This window comes from Ursus americanus, chromosome 20, assembly GCF_024610735.1.
Source record: "Ursus americanus isolate L20-20 chromosome 20, mUrsAme1.1.p, whole genome shotgun sequence".
NCBI lineage: Eukaryota > Metazoa > Chordata > Mammalia > Carnivora > Ursidae > Ursus > Ursus americanus.
The window spans coordinates 46,261,372-46,288,868 of NC_142146.1; the positions used below are offsets into that span (position 1 = coordinate 46,261,372).

General features: G+C 37.8%; 1 long non-coding RNA gene across 2 annotated transcripts in view; it reads right to left on the reverse strand.

Annotated features, from left to right (window-relative positions):
- LOC148108422 (uncharacterized) overlaps window positions 1-10,841 on the reverse strand; it is a 32,437-nt gene extending 21,596 nt beyond the window's left edge. The window contains exons 1-2 of one of the 2 annotated variants that reach the window (XR_015727968.1): window positions 10,725-10,841; window positions 8,127-8,295 (exon numbers count right to left, since the gene is read on the reverse strand). This is a non-coding gene — a long non-coding RNA (uncharacterized LOC148108422). The remainder of the gene's footprint in view (window positions 1-8,126; window positions 8,296-10,724) is intronic. The other variant, XR_015727969.1, reaches the window with a different exon arrangement.
- Window positions 10,842-27,497: the final 16,656 nt, after the last annotated feature.

Genomic DNA, 27,497 nt, shown 5'->3' on the forward strand with positions numbered 1-27,497 from the left:
TAATACCCTTTACCTATTTTTCCCATCCCTTCGACCCCCTCCCCCCGGCAACTACCAGCTTGTTCTCTGTATTTATGAGTCTGTTGGTTTTTTTAATTTATTTTTTGTTTTTCTTTTTGGATTATATATGTGAGTGAAATCATATGTTATTTTCTTTTCTCTGACTGACCTATTTCACCTAGCATAATATCCTCTAGGTCCATCCATGGTGTCCCAGATGGCAAGATCTCATTCTTTTTTATGGCTGAGTAATATTCCATTGTACATATACACCACATCTTCTTCTTTTTTTTTTTTTTTTAAAGATTTTATTTATTTATTTGACAGAGATAGAGACAGCCAGCGAGAGAGGGAACACAAGCAGGGGGAGTGGGAGAGGAAGAAGCAGGCTCATAGCAGAGGAGCCTGATGTGGGGCTCGATCCCATAACGCTGGGATCACACCCTGAGCCGAAGGCAGACGCTTAACCACTGTGCCACCCAGGCGCCCCTACACCACATCTTCTTTATCCATTCATCTATTGATGGACATTTGAGCTCCTTCCATATCTTGGCTATAATAAATAATGCTGCAATAAACATAGGGGTACATATATCTTTTCAAAATAGTGTTTTCATTTTATTTGTATAAATACTCAGTGGAATTACTGGGTCATATGGTATTTCTATTTTTAATTTTTTGAGGAAGCTCCATACTGTTTTCCACAGTGGCTGCACCAGTTTACGTTCCTGCCAACAGTGCACATGAGTTCCTTTTTTCTTGCCGTTCTTGTCATTACTTGTTATTCCTTGTCTTTTTGATACTAGCCATTCTGACAGGTGTCAGGTGATATCTCACTGTGGTTTTTACATTTCCCTGATGATCAGTGATGTTGTGTATCTTTTCACGTGTCTGTTGGTCATTTGTATGTGTTCTTTGGAAAAACATCTATTTAGATACTCTGTCCATTTTTAATCAGATTATCCCCTCTTTTGTGGTAATTTGTATAATTTCTTTATATGTTTTGGATATTAACCCTTTATTGGATATATCATTTGCAAATATCTTCTCCAATTCAGTAGGTTGTCTCTGTGTTTTGTCGATGGTTTCTTTCACTGTGCAAACGCTTTTTATTTTGGTTAGTCCCAACAGTTTATTTTTGCTTTTGTTTCCTTTGCCTGAGGAGACATAGCTAAAAAAATGTCTATGGCCAATGCTAAAGAAATTACTGTGTATGTTTTCTTCTAGGAGTTTTATGGTTTCAGGCCTCACATTTAGATCTTTAGTCCATTTTGAGTTTATTTTTATGCATGATGTAAGAAAGTGGCCCAGTTTCATCCTTTTGCACATAGCTGTCCAGAAAAGACACGTTCTTTCTATTTACAATCCCTCGGGTACTTTAAGATGCACTCCCCACTCAGGCCACAGATGTCTAGACCAGAATTGGACAATAGACCTAATTTATGCTGATCAGATTTTTAAAAATATTTTATTAATTTGAAAGAGGGAGAGGATGATAGCATGTGAGCAGGGGGAGAGGCAGAGAGGGAGGGAGACAGAAACAATGGCAAGTGGACTCTACACTGAGCATAGAGCCCAACTTGGGGCTTCACCCCATGACCCCACCCTGAGATCATGACCTGAGCCAAAACCGAGTCTGATGCTTAACTGAACCACCCAAGAGCCCCTCCTTTTTTTTTTTTTAATAAAGAATTTCAGCAGGGTTAGAGCAGCTGACAGTGAGATTATGTAAATTACATAAACTAAATGGACATATTAGAGTGAGGACTGATGTAGATACCATGGTGAGTGAAAGTAATGATATGCAAACCGAAGTGGGCATGGGAGTTTGAAAACATGAGTAAGGTCTGAAACCTTGTGGAAAGGTGAGTGATATAAGCTCTCGCATATTTCATGGTAGAGATGGAACTTACAAATTTAGTCAGTAGTGTTTATGGGATTCCCAGGTAAGTTATATAACTTGTCCGAGTTTCTGTCTTTTTCAGTAAAATAAATGAGTTGGACCTGGGAATTTCTATGGTTCCCTTATATTGCTAATTCTGTCCTCTAATGACACAACTGTCTCTGGTATAAATTTCTGAAATACGGGTCTACTTTAGGAACCAATAGCAAGATGGACTATTGACCTCATTCCACTTTCCTTCATTCATTTGACAAGTATTTATTGAGCATATGCACTTTTTTTTTTTAAGATTTATTTATTAGAGAGAGAGAGAGGGAGGGGCAGAGGCAGAGAGAGACTGTCAAGCAGACTCTCTCCTGAGCATGGAGCCCCACACAGGGCTTAATCTCACAACCCCGAGATCATGACCGAGCCAAAATCAAGTTGGATGCTTAACCGACTAAGCCCCCCAGGTGCCCCAAGCATATATACCTTCAGGCACTGTGTAGGTCTTATGGACACAATGAGAGCAAGTATGCATTCTACTTTCATGGACCTTATGAATAAGACACATCGATGAAATAATCACCCAAAGATATAATCACAAACTTCCATAAGTGCTATGAAGAACACATACAGCTAGGACAGCATCTATCAAGGGGCTTGGCTGCTCTGGGGCAAGGTCAGAGGAAACAGCCCTAGAGGAAGTAATGTGTGAATTCAGAGAGCTGGGGGGTAAGTAATGATTAAAAAGAGGATTATCCAAGGCATAAGGTGAGCTTGGCAAGAGCTGTGAAATTCCTTAACGGTCCTTATCAGAAAATAGACTTGCTTCCCTGGGTTTGGACTAGATCGTGTAGCACTACTGGGATACTTAAGTTTAAACTCTTTTGCAGGTACTGTACATAGGTGAGCAGATTCTCATCATGGATTGCTGGCCTTCTGGACTATGCTTGTGAACAAGTTTCAGCCTTTAGCTACAATAGTGCTTGCAAAAGTCCAGGCATCTCAGGCGAAAGGGAGAACTCTTGACTGAACGTGACTGAAGATGCTAGCACTGAGGGGTTGCCTAATTATTTGACCCAAAAATACAAGTTTGGGATGTTATTAACACCGCAGATGTTAAGTGAGTTGATGGGGGGGGGGCACTTTATATTTACTTTTATTTTTATATTTATTTTATTTACCATTAAAATTACTTCTTAATGGATGACAGCTTAGGTTAACAAAAAATGAGTTTGTTCCGATGACGTTCTAACATATTCTATGAACTAATGAAAAACTGGATATAAGAAAGGTAACATATCTACTCCTGATAAATATTGTAAAATGCTCTCTATTCAGGACTGGAATTGTGAGCCAACTGCAGAAGTAGTAGAATGATTATTCGGATACAGATGGGGTGGGGAGAAGAGCAGTCAGATGAGGTGGCCGTTGAGCCGAGTTTGCTAGATGTCTACAGCCCATCAGGCAGAAAAGAAAGGGAAAACTATAACTGGTGGGCCTAGTCTAGCTTTACCACCTCTATTGTTAGGCCCACAAGAACTGTTTTTTGTTTTAATATTTTATTTATTTATTTGAGGGAGAGAGAGAGCGTATCAGTGAGAGAGAGCACAGGCTTGGGGGGGGGGGCGTGCAGAGGGAGGAGCAAACGCCACACTGAGCAAGAAGCCCAACGTGGGACTTGATCCCAGGACTCTGAGATCATGACCTGAGCTGAAGGCAGGCTGAGACACCCAGGCGCCCCACAAGAAATGTTTTTACAGATAAACATTTTCAATCAACTTGAGGATAGAGGACACTAATCTTGAACCCCAATTAAACAAAGTATTATCTTCCCAAAAAGAACTCTATTATTCTCATTACTAGACCTATATTATTTTTTTTCCAGTTATATTTTCAATTTTGTCATAAAACATTTCTAGAAATTTGTTTTATTTTCTGCTATATAAGCACATAGATAATATCCTTGATTTTCCCTCTTGGCCTACAAACTCTAAAATATGTACTATGTGGCTCTTTATAGAGTGAGCTGGCCAACCTGTGAGTAAATGGGAGATAGGGCGGATATCACGAAAGGAGAAGAAATGGACCAGGAAGGACCATCTGGTATGAGTGGCTGCAAGAGGATATGAATTTTCTGATTATGTACTGGTCGATTTGGAAAATACAGGAGTGTAATAAGTGTTTTGCCATATAGAAAAAGTAGTATCACCAAGTTGCAACTTAAGATCAATGACATTCTGCATGTTTAAAAGCTTTATGCCATTTTCAGCAAGTTTAAAGCAGGTCAATAAAATTCCATACATACTGGTCTTTTTTATGCACCTTCATGAAGCTAAGGACAGAATTTCTTACATTTTTAATGCTATTTTTAAAAATACAAGTAACAGTGCAAATATGTGTGTGTTTTTTAAATCCCAGCAGTATAAAATGACACACAGTAAAGAGTGAATTTCCATTTCACTTTAGTCTCCTAGTCCCTCAGTTTGACAGTTCTCTCCAGAGGCAATATATTTTGCCACTTCCTTACACTTCATTTCTATCTAACATGTATGCGTACATAGCTCCAATTTCTTTTACTCACATTCAACATAAGGTGCTGTATCTTCCTGTCATCACTTAATATAACTTGAAGTTGGTTTCATATCATTTTCTATAGTTCTCCCTTATTAACAGCTACAGAGTATTCCAATGAATGAATGCTACAATAAGTTACTGTGTTCATACCTCTGTATAGATGTATTACTGGATTTCTATATGAAAATTGTCTAGAAATGGAAATTCAGTACAAAGGAGATTTGTATTTGAAGTTGACAAATAATGTCAATTTGACTCTTAAAAGTAGAACGAATTTATACTGTCACCAACTATGTATCGTGGTGTATGTTTTATCTTTGTCAAAATACTGCAATCATCAACTTTCATATCTTTGCCAGACTGATAGATGAAAAAACAAGGCATTACCTTGTAATTTTACCGCACGTTTCTCATATTATCATGAAGATGAACATTGTTTCATATGGTTAAAGATGATTTCCTTCTCTTTGAACTATCTGTTCATGTTCCTGGCTCATTCCTCTATTGGGACCATGTTCTGTTTTAAAAATAAAACAATTCTTGACAGTTCTGTGTCAAGGAAAGAAATCCTATTCAAGCCAAATTTTGTAGATGGAAAAAAAAAAGCCTTATTGTTCAAAGGTTTCAACTACTTTACCAGAAAACGAGAAATTTCCCCACATAGCTTCCCTTTACACCACATCCTGTGAGAGAGTCACACGAGTGTATGTGATCCAATCAATGTTTTTGTGAGCTAGCCTCCCTATTAAATAATCAGTTATTGGCTCAAAGTCTAAATGAACAACTTCAGAGATACAGATCCAGGGCAGAAGGAAAAAGTAAAGTGAAATCCTTTTTATGTAATAGAGCTAGTCCCAAGAAGGCTGGAATAGTAATGAGATGAAAAACTAGCCAATTGTAATTCACACAGAGCAGCTGAAAATTATATAAAAAAGTACACTTATGAATGGAATTCAGAATTAAAACACACACACAGTTTTGAGTAAATTTTTAAGGCAAGTTCATTTGTTTGTTGCCTTCCTTCCTTCTTTCAGAGAGAGAGAGAGAGAGAGTGTGAGCACGAGTGCACACACAGAGGGAAAGGCAGAGGGAAGGAAGCCCGATGGGGGGCTCCATCCCAGGACCCCGGGATCATGACCCGAGCCAAAGACAGACACTCAACTGACTGAGCCACCCAGGCGTCCCCAGCAAGTTTCATAGTGTCTTGAGAAAACAGGCCTACCCAGAACATGTTTTATGGGAGACAGAAGTTAATGACCAGATCGCTTTTCTTGGGACCTGTGCTCTTTGCCTCTGTATAAAATGTCATGAGGGTTAACACACGGGCTAAAATCCAGAGTAAAGTTCCTCAGAGGCGTGAGTCTCAGCTCAGCACTTTCGTGCTTCTTTCTGTCAATAAGTTGTTGAAAATTATAGAGATTTATGCATGTGTGTGGGTAGACATCCAGGAACGTGAGGGCATTGAACTAAGCAAGTTCCAGATTCTGTGCTTGTATTAGGAGGACCCTTAAGGGAGCTCAGTCCAAACTGACATATGTCCCTTTTGGGCAATTAGCCATGGTCTTAAGAAACTTTCTTCCTACAGAAAAAGGTGACCAAATGCCCTTTCAGGTATCTTTCTTGAGGGATCCAGGATGTCAAACACATCATAGCCCCTAAGGTGCATTGCTATAAATCAAGTGAAAGCCCTGGCAAGAATTTCTTTCTTTTATTAGTGACATTTAACCAGCAACCCTAAAAAATGAAAACAAAACTGGAAGCAGCTTAGGAGCGGATTTATTGTGACTCTTCCTGCTAAGACAAGGCTGAGTTGTGGATTCTTTTCAATGTTTTTCATTAGGAATAAGACTGGTTAGTCTGATGTTTTTTCCATAATAGAATACTTGATATCATTAACTACATATGGAGAATTTATTGAATTGGAAAATCCCTTTATGCATGTTAAAATTAAAATATATATATATATCTTTTTAAGCTCTTTTAATAGTTTATACAGTACTTGATGCTCCTGTAAATTTTGGCTTCAATCCATAATTTGATTTCCTGTGCTTAATCATTGTGTGCAGAGTCTAAGAAGTAAACTTTCCCTTGGAAAATTGCTATTCCAAATGGCCCAATGCTATGTGTGTGGCCTTGGGGACACTTTCTCCATCAGCTGTAGACAGCAGTGAAATATTCTAACATTTAAATTTTCAAATAAGAGATTGATTTTAATTGGCTTATCACATTCATACCATCGGCTTATCATATTTCTACAATAGTTCTATTTTATGATCTCCTTTCTCTTTCCATTTCTTACCCATTTCATCCTTTATCAGCCTTTGATATGCTGCCTGACTTCCTGAGCCAATGTGGTTCCCTGCCACCCTCCTGCATATCTCTTGTGTTCCCCACACATCTTCACATTCCATTTCCCCCTATCTTTGCTCTTTTAAGTGACCAGGATCCTTTTTGAACATTCTTGGGACAACATCCGAAGATCACTGAAAGGAGCAGAATCATGATTATCCTGTTAAGAAGAGATTATTTTAAAGCTGTTTATACTGTGTGGAGTTTTGCCTTTTTTTTTTTTTTAAGATTTTATGTGTTTATTTGTCAGAGGGAGAGAGAGAGTACAAGCAGGGGGGAGCAGCAGGCAGAGTGAGAAGCAGGCTCCCCACTGAGCAAGGAGCCGGATGCGGGACTGGATGCCAGGACTCTGGGATCATGACCTGAGCTGAAGGCGGATGCTTAACTGACTGAACCACCCAGGTGTCCCTGGAGTTTTTGCTTTTGATATTTTCTGGAGCAACTTAGGCTATTCTTTGATGTTCAAGTGAAGTGGTTAAAAGAGAAAAATCTTATATCAAAGCAAAAACCACCTGTCTTGCTCCCTCCATTCCATTTTCCTCCCTGCATTTATTTCATACCTATTTTAAACAAAAATCTGATCCCGTCCCTCTGCTTTAAATTCTTCTCTGGTTCCTATTGCTTTTAGGAAAAATCTCAAATCCCTTAACAGGACTTCCAAGGTTCCTATGATCTGTCATTTCTCTTTATCACTTCCTTATTCTCCTCACCAGCTCTATGGAGAAGTGAAGGAGTCAGGGACTCAGGACAGAACACTTGGCTGTGGAACACGGTTCTTCCCCTTCCATCTCTAGGATCTTGAGTGAGTTACTTAACCTCTCTGTGCCTCAATTTTTTCACTTGCAATTTGAGATAATTATTGAACCTACTTCATGAGGTTGTTTTGAGAATTAAATGAGATAACATATCAAGGAAACTTAGAACAAGGTCTGATATACAGTAAGTGCTAAGGAAATTTGTAATATTTACGTCAATTCTTTTAAGATGTTATATATTCTCTGCCTCAGGATCTTGTATCAGCCTTTCTTTCTTCCTAGAACTTTCTCTCTCTCTTTTTTTTTTAAGATTTACTTATGAGAGAGAGAGAGAATATGCATGAGCTGGGGAAGAGGGAGAATCTCAAGCAGACTCGATCCCATGCTCTGAGATCATGACCTGAGCCAAAATCAAGAGTTGGAAGCCCAATTGACTGAGCCATCCAGGCGCTCCAGAACTTTATCTTTTTAATTTTCACCATTATCTGTATAATTTTTACTCCTCCTTTTTATTAGTCTAAGTTCATAAGAGAAACAGAACCATATAGGGATTAGCTCACATGATCACGGAGGCTGGCAAGTCCCAAGATCTGCAGGGTGAGTTGGCAAGCTGGAGACCCAGAGAGCGGATGTTGAGTTCCAGTCTGAGTCCAAAGGCCTTGAGAACGGAGAGCTGGTGGTGTCGTTTCCACCTGAAGACCCAGGAAAGGGTGATGATTGATTTTGAGTCTGAAGGCAGAAAAAAAGCTGATTTCTATTTCAAAGTCAGCCAGAAAGATTTTTCCTTCCCCAGGTGGATCAGCCTTTTTGTTTTATTCAGACCTTCAGTTAATAAGATGAAGTCCATCCACAGTAAAGAAGCCCATCTGCTTTACTCAGTCTGATTTAATCTCTTCTAAAAACACTCTCACAGACATACCCAGCCTAATGTTTGATTGGGCACCCTGTGGCCCGATCAAGAGGACATAGAAAATTAGCCATCACACCTTTCAAGGCTCAGGTTAAAAATACTCCTTTGGGGAAGCTTACCTTGGCCCTGAGACTTTCTGTATTTCTGGACTGTGAGCCCTCTGAGTACAGTGGTGTGTTTGTCTTGTTTTCTCTTTATTTCTAGTGTCTAGCACAATGCTTGGCATGTGGTACACTCTCAATGAATGTTTCTTATAGGTTTAATTAATTGACAGATAAATGTAAGCCTTTCTATTTCTGCTATTTTAAATATTTCAAAATATCCAAAATGCTGGACAAAATACGTTGAAGTGTAGAATGACTAAAAGCTAAGATGATCCCACTTACACTTACTGCAGCTACTTAAGCCTGATCAGAGATTCCGGGTCTGATCCCCAAACTGCCCTGGTGAGAAGCACCTAGCCTCCCTGATGTTTATTGGTAGAAATCGTCATGCATTTTAAACTCACTTTGGGATTTATAGCCTTTGACAGAATGGATATAAACAAGTTAGTTTTTAGTTTACCTTGGCAAATATTCTACTTGGTTTGTTCAGTGTATTTATGTGTTTACAGAAACAGATTAGCTAGGAAATAAAGGAACTAGAGGGCTGTTTAAAGTACAGATTTCTCTGCCCCACCCCCAGGATTTCTGATTCCTAGGGCTAGATTAGAGCCTGGGGATTTGTAAATTTGCAGATGTTGCTGACACTGCTGGTCCGGGGACTACTGTCAGTACGCTATTTCAATTAGTTTTGCTGGGCAATGTTTCCCAGTTGGAAGTAGAAAGAGTGAGGGGTACCCAGAAAAAGAAAGATGAGAAATAGCTTTTGCGACACAAGGTAAGCCATTTTCGGCTCCAGCTATTTTCAATGGTCTGTGACCTACCACTCTACTGGCCCAAGCACTCTTCTGGCAGAACGTCCTAGGGGGTATCAGAATTACAACAGGCACGGACGCACGCAGGCAACACAAAAACCCCGGTGGTTCAGGATGTTAAGGGAACGAAGGGAATGCAGAAAGTAATAGTCTCTACCAGGCCAGGAAGCAGCCTAACCATATCAGAAACAATAAACCAGTGAGAAAATTCCCAGTGAGGTTTCAAAAGTAAGCAAGATCTTGCATTCTTTACCTGGGATAACAAGCGGGAGACGCCATTGAGTTTATACCGGCTCTCAGAGCACGCCCATAGCCCCTTCTCCCCGCACAGTTACCCCTGCTTCATTATAATGTTGAAGTCTCCGCTCTAGGAGCACAAGCTTCTTTAACATAACGTGGGACGCTCACGTAGGCATATTTTTTGAGTGCGCCTGCGCAACCTTTTGCCCACCTTTACATGAGATGATAAAGCTCCCCTTTCTGAATATTCATCTTAAACCCTAAATAAAGAGAACCCACTCATCCCTGCTCAGGGAGTCACTGCTTTGGAAGTTACTTCTGTGAGCTCCTTATTTGCTGCAAATAAAGATTACTTTGTGTGAGAACTCCACCTGGTGTAGCCTCTATCGCTAACTCACCACGGAAAAAAATGCACGTTAATTTGGTTACAGTGCGGTTGGTAAGAGAAGACGGGTTGGACTTGTTCCTCTGTTGCCTGTTTGCTACGTGCTGCCACCTGTCTAAGCACGCAGGTGGAAATGCTTTCTCTGGGATTGTTTCTTTGATGCAGTTCAGCTTTGAGCTATTTATTTTTTTGAGCTATTTAATTCTTTAAAATCTGAGTAACTAAAAAAAAAAAAAAAAACCAATGCTTCTGGAATAGAGCTTCTAATATGAGACTGGTGGGAACTTCCAATTAATAAAAGCTACTAATGTCGTGATATACTATGGGTCAAAGAGGAACCAACAGTTAAGATTTTTTGTTACGCAAAATTTGGAGGGTCCATTGTCCTACTGAGGGTAAGATTGATGTTTAGGATTCTGTAAGTCAACACCACATGCCCATTTCTGAGAATTTCTCTCCAGAACTCTCACCAACTGTAAAGTATACCTACGGTTTGTTTACCCTAAACCCTAAACCAGTGTTTGTTTCTACAATCTGACTTAGCTCTCTGCTTATTCCTGGAGGGAGTATGGGTAGACACAGGCCCCAAAGGGCTGATTACATCCTGCTCCTGAGACTTTGAAACAAACTGAGGTGTTTGTTAGATTCGTTTGGTTCCAGAAACTGAAGACCATTAATATGCAGGAACAGCAGGGTCAGTTACTTACCTTCCTGTGCAAAGCGAAGCGGAGAAAGCAGCCTGGAGACATACACACTCACCCACAGAGGGAGAGTGAAACTCTGCCTGGGTTCCCGCTGCTATTCCAACTGCTTGTTCCAGTTCCTAATGAAAATCACCTGGGAGCCAAACACAAACACACAAACGAAAACACCCAAACCAACCAACTCATGTCCTGGCCACATTCCTCGTGGATTAAACCGATTAAACCGTGAATTCCGGGGCCTGAAGAAGGAGGCACATATCCATGGATGTTAAAACCCTCCAGGTGATTACTAGGGCACCTGGGTGGCTTAGTCGGCTAAGGGTCTGCCTTCGGCTCAGGTCATGATTCTGGGGTCTGGGGTCCTGGGATGCCCCCCCCCCATGGAGCCCACATCGCGTGCTCAGCAGGGCGTCTGCTTCTCCCTCTCTCTCTGCCCCTTCCCACTACTCTTGCTCTCCCTCATAGCCAAGCCAGCCACCACGTGGTTGTTTGTATTTGTTTAAAAAAGGCCTTGGGGCACCTGGGTGGCGCAGTCGTTAAGTGTCTGCCTTCGGCTCAGGGCGTGATCCTGGCGTTATGGGATCGAGCCCCACATCATGCTCCTCCGCTATGAGCCTGCTTCTTCCTCTCCCACTCCCCCTGCTTGTGTTCCCTCTGTCTCTGGCTGTCTATCTCTGTCAAATAAATAAATAAAATCTTTAAAAAAAATAAAATTAAATTTAAAAAGGCCTTAACTTTCAAACCTCACAGCTGAATGTATAAGCAAGCTAAGCAGTGAGGGCAGTCAGGTAAAAGAGTTTCTGTCAACTTGAAAACTTAAAAAGAAAAGTTCAGAACCATGAAAGTCTTTTATTCCAAAGACTTTTATAATAATGGCCTATATGTTTTAAGATTTCTTAAGGATATCCAAGTCATATGACACAGCAAAATATTTGAAAATCTTGGCATTACCAAGTTAATGTTAAATTTCCTTCAGATTCTTTTAAAGAAGGTAAGTAAATGTAATGTGTTTTTTAAAAGGTTTCTATTAAAATGGTTTGAATAAAATGAGACAGCTTCAGGATTTAAAATAAGGCTTCTCTAAGTTAAAAATCAGTAATGAGATAGTCGTAATCTCAGTGTGTTGATAACATAGGCATTGTGTTTGCGTGGAACTGAGATTGTATGGAACTGAGATGATTTAGGATATGTTAGGCACTCACAAAAAAGGACTCAATTTTAGTCTTTGAACATTCAGATTTTATTTGGAAGAGACAGTGGTCCAAGAGACTATTTTGTGGTCCATGGTTTATGCTCATGCTTCATTTTCCTCGTTCAGCTTCTCTCTGATTCTGTCATCTATTTTCACCACTTTCTCTCTCATTCTATATCACATAGGTCTTCTTACTGGATTCTCCAGGCTGTCTTTTGTATGCTTCAACCTTCTCTGTCTATTGACCTGGAGGACCTTCAGTCTTTCTTTCATTGATGTATTGTACGTCAGGCATCGGGCATATAGCAGTAAATAGGCAGAAAATTTCCTTGCCCTTGTGGAATTAGCATTTTTGTGGAAGAAAAACAACAGGAAAACAAGTCAAGATGATTACAGAGTATGATACATACCAAGAGACACTCTAATAGTGGATATGATGGGGAGAGGAGATGGTGAGTTTCTTTAGGTCACTGATTCACAAGGTAGCTGCAGTTAGAATCACCTGTAGAGGTTTGCTTTGTTTTGATTTAATTTTGATGCCAGGGTCCTACTCAGATTACTTCATAGGCGTGGGACTTGGTCCACTGAAGTTCGTAAGTTTCCTAGGTGATTCTGATACACAGTGAAGACTGAGCACCACTGCTTTAGAGGAAGACCTCTTGAAAAAAAATATTTGAACTGAGACCTGAAGGAAGAAAAAGAGGAAGCTGGCCTCGGGAAGGGGACAGGAGATTGTTTCAGAGGGAGGACTTGTAATTGCAAGGCCCTGCGGTGGGAGAGACTTTGGCAGCACGAGGAACAGAACAAAGACCAAGTTGGCTGGAGCACATAGAGAAGAGAATGGAGAAGTAAAGGCAGGCAGAGGACAGATGATATTCGTTTGATTTTTTTTTTTTTTTTAAGATTTATTTATTTTAAAGAGAAAGCACAAGAGCTCCAGGCCGGGGTGGGAAAAGAGAGTGAGAGAATCTTAAGCAGACTCCCTGCTGAGCACATTCTCACCATCCTGAGATGATGACCTGAGCTGAAATCAAGAGTCTGATGCTCAGCCGACTGAGCCACCCAGGTGCCCCCCTACCAGTTTGAATTTTATGTTTTATATGTTTGAAGCTGATACGTAATGAGAAGTCACTGGAGAATTGTCATCAGGTAAATGACATTATCTTATGTACTCTTTAAAAGAACACTCTGGCTGCTGTATGAAAAATGGTTTTTGAGAGGGAAGTGATGCTAGTGGAGAAACCAGGTTAGAAGGCTATGGCTAAGGTTTCTCCCAGCAGAAGATGGAGGCCTGGATAGTGTGGTGGTAATGGGATAGAAGGAGGGCAGAGAAATGAAAAATATTTTGGAAGAGGAACTCGTAGAACTTGCTATGTATCTGCTATCTGACTTTTTAAGAAGAGAATCTGAGTAGTGAATAATATCATATTGCCAAGGCCAAGGTATTTTTGTTGTTGTTGTTTATTTTGTTTCCATTCCGCTGGCTTCATGCTGTTCAAACTACACTGTAACTTTGTATTGAGGAAAAATGGCACACAGTAGGCAGGTTATAAAGGAGAAAGAATATGTACAATGTCAGGTGGTCATAATGGTCATAAATCAAGTTTGGAAAAAAACAACTAAGAATGTGTTTTTTAGTCTCCGTCATATGCAAAAATTCACGTATGTTCAAAGAAATCTTGTGAGTGAGAATATCCCTATGAAAATATTATAAACAGTCTTCAAATTTATTGTGAAGTGACACCTGGAAAAAATATTTTAATGTTTTCAATGAAAACTTACCAAATGTTTACCTTATGTTTCCAAGACTTAATGTACTAAGTCTTTGGGCATTTATTATCCATACGTTTTAAATGTGAAGGCCAGTTACTTTTGCCTGAGACCACATGGGCAAAACATACATTTGTGAGCCGGCACAGATCCAATATCATGATTCATTGACCTCTGAAGGAAGAAATCCTCGATTTTATTTCTGTAAAGAGAGAAATAGAAAACATGAAAGCCAGAACAAAAATAGTATCTTTTTAATGTGTTGGGTTTTTTTTTTTCCCTTCATGGATTTCTGAACTCTGTAATGGATACCTTCCATGAGTCCTTAAAAAAGGGATTTTTTGTTAGCTAGAGAAACTTTCCATTGGCTTTCTTGCTTGCCAAAGTTATTAAGACCTCCTGACACAATATGTGCTCGCCCAATAAAAACAAACTCAGCATCTAACATTTTAGCTGCATGTAGAAATGCAACTGAAATCTATGTTCACTTTGCCACTTGTATTTTAACCTAAATTCTGCTTTCCTTCCTTTTTCAAGAATCATTAAAATGTATTACTTGAATCACTACACTGTGTACTAGACTGGAAAAGAAATCTTAGCTAGTTGACCATAAATTATGCAGGAATCCTCTTCAATGTTTAGTTTTAAGATATTCTGCTAGTGTATAGAAAAATTAGATGTGGAAAGTTACAGAAGCTCAGGTGATTGGAATAAATGTTGTTAAAGTAGTGACGTCAACAGCATTGATCATAGAATGATTTCTTTCCCCGTCCTCCATTCCTTCAGAATTCTCCTCTATTCGAAAAAGAATGCTTTGTGGTTCTTTGTTCTGGTCTCCATCTTCCATTTTCCGGTCTTTTGCTCCTGCAGCTGGCATGTACTTCTTCCCAAGTTCTCCTAGCATGTTCTTCCCCTCTATCACAAATTTGTTGAAATCTCAGCACTCCAAGGGAAGCCCTGGAAATGCCTGGATAAACATCTCCTTTCTCATTCAACTCCCTTGGGTGTTGCCCACACACAGTGTGAATAAGATGATTTCATAGCACGAGCCTAGACTGTCCTAAGCATAAAGGATGTCTGATTGTGTCACACACACACACACACATAACCATAGAACCAGTGACTTCAGCATTACAGGAAATGCTTTTTCAGGTGGTGATTAACCTTCTAAAGTTTTCTCTTCCAAAAAAGAAGCCAGAAGGAAAAGACAACAAAAGAATTTAGGAAGTAAAAAGCATTCCCCACCCCCAAAACAAGCCATTTCCAAAGAGCAGGTATCTGCACCCTGCAGTTTCCTGAGAATTCAATTCAAGAAGGTACAGATACAAACAAAAGAACAACAATTAGAGATATGGGCATATAGACAGTAAGACTTCTAAGAGAGAAACTGAAAAATCTTTGCAAATGAGTGTTCGAGAGGACATAAACAGAAATTCTGGAACAGATGTTTATGGATTAAAACCAGTGCTTAATGATCAGGACGTGGTAGATGATTAGGAAGGCACACCCAACGAACAGAAGGGAAAGATAATTTGAATTGGACCATGAAAGATTGAGTTCCCTGCTGTATTAGTTTCCTATTGCTGCTGTAACAAATTATCACAGATTTAGTGGCTTAGTACAGTAGAAATTTATTACCTTACAATTCTGGGGGTCAGGAGTTTGAGATGAATGTTACTTGGCTAAAATCAAAGCGCTGGAAGGAACACAGGGCTGAATCCTTCTGGAAGCTCTAGAGGAAAATCTGTTTCTTAACTTTTCCAGCTTTAGAGGCTTTTACTGATGGCCATCCTTTATTTTTTCCCATAGTTTCAGCATAGTGTCTAGTGAGAGGTGGCTGTTCCGGTACATGCCATGAAATTGTTGGAGAACAAGACTGAGTAGAGGAAGTTGTTGAGATTCTCCGAGAAGTTTAAGTGTATGAAAATCATCCTCTGATTTCTCCCAGAAATGCTTTCAAGTTACTCAGATGAATGGATGTCATGGTGGAAGGAAAATGCAGGCAAGAGCCAGTGTAATGTGAGTTGTTATTACTGTGATCTTTGGATTTTAGAGAAACTTAAGTTACATGTATATATTCCATTCCTGAGTTTGAGTTCAGGCATTCTCAGCTAACCTATTCTGTTTTAATCTTTATAAACTCTAAATTCTATAATCCATTTAGATATTGCTAACAGTAATTTCTTTCTTTCCTTCTTCTTTTTTTTTTTTTTTTTAAATTATTTATTTATTTGAGAGAGACCAAGAGAATGAGCATGGAGAGAGGCAGGCGCAGGGAGCCTGATGTGGGGCTCTATCCCAGGACCCCGGGATCATGCCCTGAGCCGAAGGCAGTTGCTTAACCAAGTAAGCCACCCAGGTGCCCCACTAACAATAATTTCTTGCCCCAGATAAATCCCAGTTGAACTTGCTAGTACATCGTGGTATTGAGGTTAAGCAGTCTCTGTAGATAGCACCCCCTACCGAGAGAATCTAGCAGTTACTCCTGACCCGAATGGCTCAAAAGTGGCATGATGTGAGAGCTGTATTATTCCAGTTTGCTGGATATCAAAAATATATTCCACCCTTGATTTACTGTTAAGTATTTTCAAATTCTATGTGCATATGTTCAATTTAGGGTATTATTTTCTTCCATAAAACCATTAATCTAATTTGCACTTTTAAAACCACTTTATTGCAATATAGTTGATATATAAAGAACTGCAGATATTTAATGTGTATGATTTGATGATTTTGGGACCTATGCAGACATTTGAGATACCATCATGACAAGGTAATAGGCATATCAACACCCCTCAAAGTTTCTTTGAATCTTCCCCATTTCCCCTTTTCTGGTAGAAAGATGCTCAGTACCATTAATTATCAGGGAAATGAAAATCAAATGCACATTGAGATAGAACCTCAAACTGGGTAGAATGACTTCCCAAAAGATCCCCCAAAATAAGTGTTGGTGAGGATATAGATAAATTAGAATTCTTGTACATCACTGGTGGGAATGTAAAATAATCAAACAGCTATGAAAAACAGGATGGAGGTTCCTTAAAAAATTAAAAATAGAACTATTATAGGACTCAGCAATCCTCCTTCTGGGTACCAAAAGAAGTGGAATCAGGATCTCAGATCTCTGTGCTTCCATGTTCATCACATTATTCACAATGGCCAAAATATGGAAATAATCCAAGTGTCCATCCACAGATAAGCTAAAAAAAAAAAAAGTATATACATATAATGGAATATTATTACTCAGCCTTAAAAAAAAAAAAATCTTGCCATTTGCCACAACATGAATGGATCTGGAGGACATTATGCCAAGTGAAAAAAGTGTCAGAGAAGACCAGTACTGCAGGATTCCCCTTATACGAGGTATCTAAATTAGTCAAATTCATAGAAGTAGGGAATATTTAATTTGTATTTCAGTGTTCCATATACTCATGGATTTGTGGTTAAATTTTGTATACATGATCCTTAATGTGATGGGAAAATAAGTTTATCATACGTCTATATTATCTATAATACTATATCTATAGTACTATTATCTATAATAGTTAGGTAATCCATTGTTAGAAATATATTCCTTTGTGTTGAGACAATTTTTTTTATAATGCACATTCTTCTGAAAAAAGTGGCTCATTATGTTTTTGTTAACGTTAAGTCACAGCCTTTATGAATTTCTTAGATGGTGACTACTTTGTCATGAAGTTACTGTGGAATTGTGAATTTTATATAAGAAGGGAAGCACTAATTTAGAGCATTGAAGGAGGAAATCTGTTAGAATATGAGGATACAATATTTCTTAAAAAGCTGTTGATATTTGAATTGGAGAAAGAGATGGAAAGGAAAGAAGTATCAAAAATGCACAAAGATGATCCTTGTTTAAGAATTTTTCCTAAGCATCCCTGTGTGAAGGAATTTACCATGGTACTTAAGAGCCAGTGATGTGGTGTTTAAAATTTTGACAGATGAAGAAGCTAATGGTGGTATGGATGGGAATAAACTTATTTTCATTAAGGATCATGTATACAAAATTTAACCACATATCCATGAGCATATGGTGTTATGGAAGGGTGCATTTGGTTTGGTATTCATTGGTTCAACGATTAAGAGACTATCCACAGAAACCCTTATAAAATTGTCCAGGTAATTCTCTTCAGTGAGGCTTCTGGCTCTTCGTATTTCTTCTTCAGTGCCAAAGAAAATCTTCTAGGCCTCAGACTTGGCTTTTAGAGAACTCAACATTTTTCTTATGTTATTAAGATGCTAGGTAATTTTGGAGGTCACTATAAAATCTATTTACAAGGGAAGGCAGCTGGGATTATGGGACACATATAAACAAAATCTATCTAACTCCCATAAAAAAATGTGAGTTTGTTTATAAAGCAATTCCCACCTTACAAACTGTTTGTATTTTAAACATTCATTTTAAAGTCCATTGTTTGGAACCTAGAATACATTTTTCTCTTAGAACCAAGTGTTCTGTATAGTGGCTAGTTCCCATGCCAGTTCTCAAAAGCCTCTTCAACCCACAGCATTCCTGAAATGTCCATGGATACTCATACCATTAAAAAAAAAAAACTATTTGTACAATATTGCTTCCTGGAAAAATGAATTTGACTGCCAGCTGGAGATTCTTGAATATTCTCTTCCTCTTACTTCCCGCTAGCCATGCAATGAGAGACACTGTAGGAAGAAACAAATTAATTGGAAAAGAGTGCAAGGCACTGGCCCAGAGCAAAGCATAGAGTAAGTAATTAAATAAAAAAAGAATAGAGCAATTGTAAGAGATGGAAAAGAAATTGAGAGGCTTCTAGAAGACATATAGGAGAAGAGAAAATAATAGAAAATTAGAGAAACAATATTTGAAGAGAGAATGTCCGAGAATTCTTTTTATGGAAGAACAAAATGCCAAGAGTTGCTAAAACAGTTTTGAAGATAAAATTACAGAACAATAGTACATTATAAATGATAGAGATTATAAAGCAATGGTAATTAAATGCAATGTTATTGAAGCAGAGCTAGAAAAGGGGAATAGAATAAAAAACTAAGAAACAGATCCAGGTATATATAGAAATTAGATATAATAATGGAATTGGCATTACATGTACATTACATGTTACATTACATTACAAGAAATGGCACAATAAATTGTACTGCATAGTTATTCATATTGAAAAACACAGTCATAGCTTTCTATAACCACAAACAATAATTTTAGATATTATATACTCTAGTCAGCTTATAAATTGATGATCCCATGTTTGTATGGTAATACTTCTTTGAGGGATGATTCTGCCTTCCACTGAAACTGTTTAGTAAAGCTGAATTTGCTTATGTCTAGTGACTGCAATTTCATTTCTAGGTATTTCCCTTCAGGAAATATTGCACATGTTCAGGGGAATTAAGACAAGACTGTTGCAGCATTGTTTGATAGTTAAAAATTGGAAATCTAAATGTATATCATCAGGAACAGGGATAAATTGTGGTCTATTGATACAACTGAATATTATACAATCATTATAAATAACGAAACAGAGGCTCTGGCTACAGGTGTCAACAAGGACCTTCTCAATAACATAATGTTGTAGGAAGCCATTTACTCTATCCCATTTGTATAAAGTTTCAAAACCTGAAGACAACCATATTTTATCTATGGACGAACTGCAAGAGGTATAAATACCTCCCACTTAAAGTGCAGTGTTTTTAGACTCACCCTTAGCCTTTGTGGTTATGCCTACTCATAAGCACCTAACCTTTTTCTGTAGTAGGGTTTGTAAATTATGGTGTTGTGGGCAACCCATCTTTTTTTGCAAACAAAATTTTATCTTAATACAGGCTGCCCACCTTTTTGTAGATAAAGTTTTGTTGGACCAGAGCCATGCCCTTTCCTTTATGTAAATTATTTGTGGCTGCCTTCATGCTGTAACGGCAGAGGTGAGTAGTTGTGGCAGACACTAGCCCACAGTGGGAATTTTTCCTGCTGGCCTTTTAAGAAAAACCTTGATAGTATGACTGACACACATCAACACCACTGTTCATCCCAGACCTTGAGCTGGTTGGTCCCTGGAGATACCATTGAGATTGCGTTTAGAGGTTCCTGCCCTCGGGAGCTTAGACTAGTAGAGATACGAATTCAGTTCCATGAAATAGTTTATTCTCTAAGGAGGAGGTTATTTAAAACACAATGAAGTGGGAGATATGTAAAGTGCCTGGCTCATGATAGGATTTCAGGGTTGTGGGTTTACTATTTTATCTAGATTCTTGTTCGTGACTGTCTTCATCCTCTGATGCTGAATGAATGAGAGCAAAGAAACGGAGGGAAGAAAAGGCAGAAAAAGAACATTTAGAAGAGGGAAAAGTTGAAAGTATATTAAGTAATGAAACACAAGGAATTACCCCCCCCCCTTTTTTTAGTTCTTTATTGGTTAATACAGAGTCACCAAAACTATTATTTTTGAAATAGATCTTTTTTTATTAAAGGGGCGCCTGGGTGGCTCACTCCGGTAAGCAGCTGCCTCCAGCTCAGGTCATGATCTCAGGGTCCTGGGATTATCAGGGAGTCCCCCTCCCTCTCCCCCTCCTCTCGCTCTCTGTCTCAAGTAAGTAAGTAAAATCTTAAAAAAAAAAAAAAAAAAAAAGACGCGAAGCGGTCATTTTTACCAGAAACATTGATTTCCCTATGCTGCTTAACTATAAATGAAATGAATAAGATTTCTCAAATTACTTTGCTTGAGCTTTCATGCTAATATTTTCTGGAACTTACGTGCCTATAAATTGTAAATTGTAAATATGGTTAATTTATAGTACATAAATAATGTTTTGAAAAAAAATCCTCTTTCCTGGGAGAGAACACATCTATTTACCTTAGTGGATTCTTAAGGTAAAGAAGTGTAGATGAGTTGGCATCCTAAGTACTACTGTTTTATTTACTGAGTTCCCCAGGGCTGTTCAGCTCTCTGCTGAGCATGTTGAACTCCCTGACTTGGTCAATTATGATTCCCAAAATGGCCAGTAAAGCTGTTTTGGCTGTTATCTTTCAAGACGAAGACTCCTTGTATCTGTCTCCAGAATAATATTTTATATGTAATATATTTTTCTCTTCTTTACTTCTCTTTGATCAGTGGTCCCACGTATTTGTTCTCTTGGGAGAGAGAACTCTTGGGAGTTCTGTTAAGGAGGAGGTGGGTACTTGCTTTGAATAAATGGTTTTTACTCACTATATTATTATTACCTGGTTTTCCATCTTGGATGTTTTTTTCAAATTTGCAGTTATCATTGAAAGTCTCAGAACTATGAGACTTTTAGAATTAACTCAGGATAGCAAAGCTTCTCAAAAGGGCATTTTTCTCTTCTCTCCAGTAGAACCTCACGAGGCCAGTAATTTGCTTTTAGGACTAGAATTGCTTGCTTCGTTCTATGAGGTATTGCATCAAAATGATAGTTCATTAACAAATAGGAAGAAAACTCTCATCTTTTTCTGATAAAATGTTTGCTTAAATTCAGTTTAATAGTATTCCTGTGGTTTTTATTAGTCTTCATTTTTTTCTCCAACTGGTAATAACCTTCTTAAGGAGGGGCAAGAATGGATCCATCGAGTAATCTCACAGGAAAGTCCTATTATATGGGGAGGATAGAAAGATAGGAAAGCCTTGCTGATGCCACAGGTTGGACAATAGGAACAGAAGCACACAACTGGCAGTGTTCAGAAGACATGCCCTGTGAACCTTCCTACTTGTCTGGGAAATAAAAGCCTCAACTCCTCCAAGGCCACATTTATAACCTTCAGTAGATGAAATTTTGAAATAGGCTAATACTTGAATGATTAAACACTTCATTTCTGACCCTGACCTTGGAAAGCTTAGTTGTTTAATTTTCTTCTTAAAAATTGTGTTTCATGGGGTGCCTTGGTGGCTCAGTCATTTAAGTGGCTGACTCTTGATTTCAGCTCAGGTCATGATCTCAGGGTTGTTAGATCAAGTCCCCTCACCCCCCCGACCCATGTTGCTTAAGATTCTCTCTCCCTCTTGCTCTGCCCCTCCCCTACCTCTCTAAAAATTTTGTTTTGTATTAAAATGATAAAATATATTTAGAATTTTAAAATCTTAAATGAGACGTTTAGATTTCAGAGTGGTTGCTTTGCCATTCGCGCATTTGCAACTATTTACACTCTAATGCATCAACTTTGGCATCCGATTTCAAATGCATTATTTTTCTCTTGGCTTGGTGCAGTCCACATAAATAAGAATTACAAGGTACATTTTTAAATTGAACCAGTAGATCAATTTAATGCTAGTTTAAATCGAATTAAGAAATTCAGTAGAACAAAGTCTATAAAGTAATTGATTTACAAAAATGTGTTGTTGAGTTGATTAAAATGTCAAAACTACTTTTGGGGTATGGGTGTGTGTTTATACAGGAAATAATATAGTATGATGGTTAAGGTAAAAATTTCTAGGGTAAGCCATGGTCTCTCTATTTAATTGTTCTGTGACCTCGTGAAGTCCCTTAAAGTCAATAGCCTTAATATTCTCATTTCTGAATGGGGGTTGAACATTGTACAAAAAGAGCTTAGCATAGTGCTTGACAAACTACAAGGGCACAAAAAAAGTTAGTTGCTAACACTACGTGACAGATTCACAATGTATTTGAAAATGGGTGGCCAACAGTACAGCTCTATATAAATCTGAGGTGTTGCTACATAATTTTTGTAAGAAGCATGTAGATTTCCTGCACAGAGGGGAGATGGACAAATTGTCAACCAATGTCATTTATGTTGGTAGCGTCTCAATAAGTGGGAGAAAGGTTTAGCTACAAATAATAAAATTAAAGATGCAGAATATTAAATCTAAGCTCAATACAAGTTGTTAGTTTGTTTTAACCTGAGAGCCTGAGTGAGCAATCAAGAATCAATATTATGAGAACGTATCAAGGGGTAAATAAATTGTAGAGGGGATGATCTTATTGAAGTGATTCTAATCTAGATGAAATCTGCTACTTTTGGAGCATACATGTGAGGCAGAGAGGTGTGAATGCAAACTTTTTACCATGATATTCAAGGCCTTCACAATCTGTTCTGGATACCTTTCCAGTTTTTCTTTGCATTATATCCTTCTTATTCTGCAATCTTCACCATTTTTGACCAAGCCATGCAGTTTCAGATATCTTTGTCTCTGTTTAGCCTAAAATATCTTCTCTTTCTCATAATTCAAGTCAACTTGACTTGACATAATACTTAATCAGCACTGGAAAATTCTGAATTTTCCAGTCATAGCTTCTCTCCCCAGGTCTCCCTATCACAATTATTTTATCTTCATTTGTACAACTATGTCATTTTACTTTGAATTACAGTTACTTGTGTTTCTTACTCTTTTGCTTGAAGGCATCTCCTTGAGGGCAAGTTTCTTGAGATAATCTTTTGTGGCTTCCAGTCTTCATAGCTCCTTAGTGCCTGGCCCAAAGCTTTGTACACAGTGAAGACTGAGAAATAATAGTTAGGTTGAGCTGAAATCAGACTTCCTTGAATAAAAGTACTTGGAGGTGTTGGAATGTGTCAGCTTTCCCATTGGCCTTAACTGTTGGGGTAGCCTCTTTAGTGATCTTTGATGTTTACAGAGGAAAGAGACTTTGCAAAGGTTTTGCTCTATCACCAAAATGATCAGCCTGGCAACAGGTATTAGGTATAATCTAATAATTTTGATTACACTATTGGTAAAGGGACATCTTACTAAAAACAGTGGCAGCTGTTCCCTTAATGGTACCTTACTCCAAAACTTAGGATCTTCTGAAATCGTTTACAAACATTCGTTGAGGGCAGAAAATTTTAACACCATAATTTTTAGTAAGTATATGTATATTTGAAGAAACCTATGCATTGGACCTCTACTATGAGCCATTGTTCTAGTGTTTAACATGACATTTCATCAAGACATTGTTTTTCCTTTAAAATTTTTATATTTATTTCATCTGTATGAATATACATTTGATTTCCTTTCAAGACTTTTTAAAAATCACTTATTGCAAGCTAGTATCTAAAAATACTTTTTTCCTTGATTGTTTCAACATTGTTTTAATTATTCCCTTTCTGTCTCAAAAAAATAGACTCTGAGGAAGTGAAGAAACTTGCACACAGGGGTAAATAAGAGTCAAAATTATGCTAGGCATATGAAATAATCTTAATGAGAAACTAGCAATGTGGAATTATTTTAAAAAATCTGAATGGGTCAAATAAACTACAAAGGGAAGCAAATATATAGCACTGAAAGAGAACAATAGAGGGAAATGGCAAAAAAATGAACTGCGAGAATTGTGATTAAAATAGCATGTGAGATCAAGGAGTTTGGAAGGATTAAAGATAAATATTGGCTATCAGTAATTCTTAAAATGGCAAATTATTCCTTTAAATAAAAGCCAATTGTGGCTTCTTGGAATTATGTCCATTTATACCCATTTATCCATTTACCAAATTCTTACTTTGTTACTGCTATTTTTTTTTCATTTTTTTGTTTTGTTCATCCAACATAGATTACAGGTTTCAGAGATGATAACTAGTTGTAATGTAATGTAGAAAAGTAATTAAAAAATATATTTTTAAGATTTATTTCAGAGAGATGGGGGGAAGGTTAGAGGGAGAGGGAGAGGGAAAATCTCAAGCAGACTCCGCACTGAGCATGGAGCCAAGAGGGTGGGGGGCTCCATCTCACAACCCTGGGAACATGACCAGAGCTGAAACAAGACTTGCACTATTAACGATTGTGCCACCCAGGAGCCCCTAAAATATAAAATTTCTAAAACACATCTTGTAGTACAACAGTGACAGTATATTCTTTTTCTTTTCATGGACATTCACTAGGCAAAGTAAAAACATTTTGAAAAGGAGGCAGCATTAAGGAGGGCACTTGTGCTGAGCATTAGGCATTGTATGTAAGTGATGAATCATTAAATTCTACTCCTGAAACTAATAATACACTGAACACTAACTAGAATTTAAATAAAAACTTGACATTAAAAATAAAAAAAGGCAGCGTTTTTATGTCTTGGGGAATTCTACGATAGAAAATGTACATTTCCTAGAGTATATATTTGGGCCTTAATAAAGCTGTTAAGTGATTATTTTTCAGGTAACACCAACAATAAAGTGAAGAGTATGAGGATATGAGGAGTTAAGTGAAAAGATTTATAACATTAGCTGTCATTTTAAAAAAATGAGTAAAAATACTTTGTGTTTTTATGTTAGGTCATGACTTGTTCTCTTTGGGGAAAAGAATAAAACCTGAGGTAACAAACACAAAATTAGCTTTCCTGCCTTAAACCGTTCTTCAAAGTTGGGGTATATGTCAAATTCATTTTAAGGCTAACCTTGGCCTTCAGCTCCATCAAAAGACCATTTGAAAAATGTGTCCAGCAACCCTGAGTTGATTAGACTTAAACTACGGTAAGGAAGAACTCCTGTGTGATACTTAAACCATTCTCCAAAGGGAATTCTTGGGACAAAGGATGAAAGGCTTTACCTGATTTTAAGGTGATGGAGCAGGAAACTGGAGTTGGGCAGAGTTGATAACAAAATAGCTTTGGTTTGGTGGACATGGTAGGAGGAGGGTCTTGAAGTGAGCTCTTAGGCTTTAAGCTCTTTTGGTTGGTTTGGAGATTTATCTTCCAATGCAATTTATCTTCTGTAGCAAACAGCTTAGTTGATTTTGGCCAGTCTTCATTATGTTGAGCACAGAAACAGGGAAATATATTTAGTCCTCAAATTTTGTATCCCAGAAACAGTAAATTATGTTAGTTTTACTTCTCATTGCAAATAACTTAAAATGAACTCAAAGACTGCCCATAGCCAGTTATATTTCTTTCAGGTTAACTGTGCTGCTAGGTCTGGTTTATTCATTGATGATGATGAGATCTCAAATGTCTCCTGTGCTCCTCTCATTCTTTTGGTCCTTACATATTATATTCTGTCTCCCTGTAAAATAGTCAACCCCCTGTTTCTAAAATTCATTTGTTTGGTTGATCTCTCCTGTTTTTCCAGCGTTGTGCTAGGTGCCAAGTACATAAGGTTGAATGAGTGTAATCTTGGATGAGACAAGCATGCAAACAAATACTTATAGCATGTGCTGTTAAGACATTTTGCAGAAGGTACACAAAGAGGGTGTGGGGTGGTTGGCCAAAGTGGTTTTATATAGAAGCTAACCCTTGATCACAGTTTCAAGGAATAAGGAGGAAGAGAGAGAAAGGAAGGAAATTGTAGATTGAAAAAACAGATGTGAAAGTCTGAGGAAATGCCTACTAATCAGAACGACAACTTAAAATATCTACAAGTATTACTTTATATAGGACTGTTTCATTCTTGCTTACATTTTTGGACATAGGTCTCATTTCCCTAATAAAAGTAAAAGGATCTTGTGTATACAAAATCTTTTTATATCCTTTATGTTACTTATATCTGTAACTAGAGAACAGGCAATAAATACTTTGATTTACTTATATATGGTAACTGAGAATACTAGGAGGAAAAATACTGTAAGTTGAAATATTTAACCAGTTTAACAAATTAATGTTATTTTAACAGAATTTTCAGTGGGTAGAAAACATTTGGGTGATTCCCATAGTAACTCAAGCAAGTAGCTCTCCCTGGCTCTACAATTTATGATGGTTTCCAACATTCAGGACCAGATTATTAATAACATCAATTGTTATTAAAAACCTAACTCATAAGCATATTTGCCTGATATTTATACTCAGTAATGTTGTGTGGAATGTATCATATTAGTCTGTGAGGACTGCCATAACAAAATACCACAGAAGGTGCCTTAAACTACAGAACTTTATTTTCTGACCCTTTTGGAAGCTACAAGCCTGGTATCCAGGTGTTGGCAGGTGAGGTTCCTCCTGAGTCCTCTCTTCTTGGCTTGTAGATACGTACGTTCTGTGTCCTCACGTGACCTTTTGTCTGTGCACAAGCAGCCTCCAGTCTCTTTGGGTATCCCCAATTCTCCTCTTTTTATAAGGACACCCAATTGGATTGGATTAGGGTCCATCCTAATAGCCTCGTTTTAACTTATCTCTTTAAAGACCCTATCTCCAAGTAGAATCACATTCTAAGGTGTTGGAGGTTGGGACTTCAACTTTATGTGTTTGACGGGACACAGCTTGTTCTAGAACATAAATGTTATGATGTAGTGGCTATTACACTTGTATATTTCTTCCTATGAATTTTTGAGTTAGCTTGTTTCATTCCAAAAAAAATATTATTTTTTTCTTAATTTGGTTGGGATGCTTTATATCTGTAGACCAACTGAGGGAAAATTAATAACCTTGTGCTATAAATCTTGTATAAGAATAAGTAGGTTTTTCTTTTGATCAAGCATTTTTCAGTCTCTCAGGAGCATTGTAAAGTTTTCTTCTTAGAAGTTTTTCATTTTTCTTGCTAATTATCATGCAGCTATATTATCTTGTTTGAACACATGTCATCTGTAAGTAATGTTAATTTACCCTCTTTTCCTTCAAGTTGTATGACACATTTCTTTCTCTCTTCTTTTGTCTGTGTGAGCTAGAAGCCAGTTATCATCTTCTAGTGTTTTCCTATTAAGTCTGATGCTAGATTTTGTGTTTATAAATTACTAGAAAACATCCATCTGTTGTTATATTATGAACAACTTTAATCCAAAATAGTTGCTGAAACATTTGATAAAATTTAATATCTACCTCAGTTATGTGTCAATACTGGTCCAGATCTCATGCAGTCTTTCTGTGCTCAGACAAATGGAATGTTTCTAGTTGATAATTTTGTGTGAGTGAGTAGAGCTATTTTAGCTCTTGTAAAT